General features: G+C 38.1%; 1 long non-coding RNA gene across 1 annotated transcript; it reads left to right on the top strand.

Moving 5' to 3' along the window:
- The first annotated feature begins 804 nt into the window (after nt 1-804).
- Nucleotides 805-3706, top strand: LOC115834035. The gene is made up of 3 exons (XR_004029177.1): nt 805-1543; nt 2668-2785; nt 3619-3706. It is a non-coding gene; the product is annotated as an uncharacterized LOC115834035 (long non-coding RNA).
- The last annotated feature ends 6 nt before the right edge of the window (nt 3707-3712 follow it).

Below are 3712 nucleotides of genomic sequence, written 5' to 3'. Positions count from 1 at the left end.
TAATAAGTATTCAGCAAGTATTGATTTGTGTTTAAATATAAAATCTTGTTATTTGGATTTTAATACTTTATATTAAATGCCTTTAAGATTTATTAAAATTTTAGATTAACTGAACTCTACTTTTTTGTCACTGGAATAATAATCAGGCTTGTATCTGACGTAATAGCTTAATAAGGCAGTGACAATTTAAATTAGTCATGAGTATAAATTGAAAAACCATAATTTAGAAATCTGAGATTGAATAATTCATGGCATTTCTATTTAGTGTTTTATATAATGATTAATAAAAAGAAGCAAAACTTAATTCTTTTTTCAAAGATGGATAGGTTCAGGCCAGATGCAGCGGCTTACACCTGTAATCCCAGCACTTTGGAAGGCTGAGGCAGGGGACACCTGAGGTCAGGAGTTCAAGACCAGCCTGGCCAACACAGTGAAACCTTGTCTCTACTAAAAATACAAAAATTAGCTGGGCGTGGTGGCGGATGCCTGTAATCCCTGCTACTTGGGAGGCTGAGGCAGGAGAATCGCTTGAACTCAGGAGGCAGAGGTTACCGTGAGCCAAGATTGTGCCACTGCACTCCAGACTGGGCAATAAGAGTGAAACTCAAAAAAAAAAAAAAAAAAAATTAGTTGGGCATGGAGGCACACTCCTGTAGCCCTAGCTACTTAGGAGTCGAAAGTGGAAGAATTGGAGGCTATGGTGAGCTATGACTACACCACTGCACTCCAGCCTGGGTGACAGAACAAGACCCTGTCAAAAAAGTAAATAGAAATGGATAGGTTCATTTAGTTAGCACTAGTGAGGCAAGAACACAGTTTACAGATAATATAAACAGTGTTATTCCATCCACACACTCTTTTTCATTGTGCTCCCTATTCTCTGAATGCCAGTGTCAAATTTCAAGGGATTTAAGACAAGGAGAATTAGAATAGGCAACTATCTTAATTCTCCATGTTTGCTTTCTCCCCCTCACTGTCTCTTTCTGCCTGTCAGCCTTACTACCACAGTGAAGTACATACAGTAATCTTTGCTAGTAAAAAGACTGGACTATCTTATTAGTCTTAGGACTCTGATCCCCCCAATTTTAATATATATGTTTCTCTTTCTTCATTTTAAAATGTCAGTCAATTCAATTATTAGTATTAGTCAATACAGTTAATAACAGAATGAGACCTTTATTTCATTTTTCTCATGTTTTTATAAAAATTAAGGAATACCACTTTAGAATGGTAGTCCTTTTCAAAATATTTCTAGTGTCTTCATTTATTCTTGTGAAACATAAAATTTTAGTCCACAGTGTATTCTCGATTTGAGGACTTTGGTTCTCATTTAGAATTGCTAAAGGACATAAGGAAAATCGCAGCAGCTTACTTTTTTCTCAGCAAATATTTGGGCACCTTCACGAGTGTTAGATACCGTGCTAGGTCCTGAGGATACAGATGAATGAGACAAGGCCCTCGCTGCAAAGAGTATTTCAGTGAGAAGATGGGAGAAACAAATACAGATGCTCCTCGACTTGGGACAGGGTTACATTAACCCATCGTAAGTTGAAGATACGTTTGATACACTTTGCCTACTAAACATTATAGCATAGCGTACGGTTGGACAAATCATCTAACATAAAGCCTATTTTGTGATAATGTTTTGAATATCTCATGTAATTTATTGAATACTATACTGAAAGTAAAAAACAGAATGGTTGTATGGTTTCTATTCAATGCGTATTGCTTGCACACTATCAAAAATTTGAAAAATTGTTAAGTGCAATCATAGTGAGGAAGCATCTGTATGCAGGCAGGCAGTTACTGTACAGCACATTAAGCGTTGTGACCACATAGAAATATGCCTAGTCTTAGGTTGGAGAAGGATTCCCAGTGGAAATTGGATCATAAACCAGTGTCCTGAGGATGAATAGGAATTAGCCAGGCCAAGGAGAACAGGATGATAATGGAGGGTGTTCCAGCCAAGGTAGTAGCCTGTGGCGAGATGTCAAAGTATGGTGCTTTCAAGGAATTGTAAGAAGTTCAAAAAGGTTGGCACATTGGAAGTAGGAGGCAAAGGAAAGGCTAAGAATGCTAAGAGATGAGGTCAGCTGGAGAATCTACGTCTTCACAAGCCTCGTAGGCCCTACTAGTTAGTTAAGGCATCTGGTCTTTAATAAGATTTTTGGTCAGGGCATAACTTAATAAGATTTGGATTTAGAAAGACCACTATGACTTCAGTATGGATGGTTTGTATTACAGTTATTCATTCCAAAGGTCTTGGTGGCCTAGACTAAAGTAATGGAAATGGAGATATACATACATATATATGTACATCTATACACATACTATATATATGGGAAGAGGATTAGAGGAGGGGAGGAATCCTAGGTTTCACACTTGAGTAATTGGGTAGACTGTAGTGCCATTCACTGAGATAGGAAGCATAGAAGAGAGAAAATGGGGTTCAGATGAGCTTTTGATTTTAAGGAGCCCATGGAACACCCAGGTAGCATATCTACTGGGTAAAGACAAATCTGGAACGTAACAGTGAGATATGGGCTGTGTATGAAGATTTGAGAGTCAGTTGACCAATTGAAGGTAATTGAAATCTAATTGAGGATGTGAAGAATCTTGTTCTCCCAGACTGATCAATTCAGTCATATTAAATACTGTGTATTTCAGACTTACACCATTGGATATTGAGTTTATGAAGTGTTTGCATGAAAAAGTGAATATCATCCCACTTATTGCCAAAGCAGACACACTCACACCAGAGGAATGCCAACAGTTTAAAAAACAGGTGAGCAGGATGTGTTAACTCAGGTTTCTTATACCATTCTCATAATTTGCAGTTTTTACTATTTTTAGTATAATGTGTTGCAATCCATTCCTCTTACTGCTTTACTGTATTGTCATTTATGCTGTATTAAAAATAACTCTTGAATCTTCTGCCTTAGTTTTCCCCTCAAAGCTCTTACTCATTATCATAGTATCCTTATCCTTTGTCAGTTTTTAAATATGGTTGTTTTAAGTTTTTTTTTTTTTCTTTTTTTGAGACGGAGTCTCGCTCTGTTGCCCAGGTTGGAGTGCAGTGGTGTGATCTCGGCTCACTGCAAGCTCTGCCTGCCAGGTTCACACCATTCTCCTGCCTCAGCCTCCCAAGTAGCTGGGACTTACAGGCACCTGCCACCACGCCCGGCTAATTTTTTGTATTTTTAGTAGAGACGGGGTTTCACCGTGTTAGCCAAGATGTTCTCGATCTCCTGACCTCGTGATCCACCTGCCTTGGCCTCCCAAAGTGCTGGGATTACAGGCCTGAGCCACCGCGCCCGGCCTTAAGTGTTCTTTAATAACACCCCCACACAGACAATTTCTCCCCATACTTTTTAGAATTATTTTCTTAAAATGAATTCCCAAGAAGTGGATTATTCTTTCAAAGGCTGTGATTATTTTTATGGGTCTTTATCTCCCCCACTCCCCATTTTGTCATGGTGCTTCCCCACTAAAACAAATTCATCTTATAAAGCGTACATCTGTTTCACTGTGACTTTGCCAGCATTGTTATTTATATTTTGAAAACCTTTTGGGAATGAAGTGGTACCTAATCATTTATCTTTTCCTTTTATTTTCCAGAAAGGCTGAACATTTTAAAAACAAAGTTTTCTTTTCCCCTTTTTGTAAACACCTGTTCAAATCCTTTGTCTTTTTGACCAGTAGTACTTGGTAT

This window comes from Nomascus leucogenys, unplaced genomic scaffold (genome assembly GCF_006542625.1).
Source record: "Nomascus leucogenys isolate Asia unplaced genomic scaffold, Asia_NLE_v1 002509F_5220_qpd_obj, whole genome shotgun sequence".
NCBI classification, from domain to species: domain Eukaryota; kingdom Metazoa; phylum Chordata; class Mammalia; order Primates; family Hylobatidae; genus Nomascus; species Nomascus leucogenys.
This window is presented reverse-complemented; position numbering and strand designations above follow the sequence as displayed.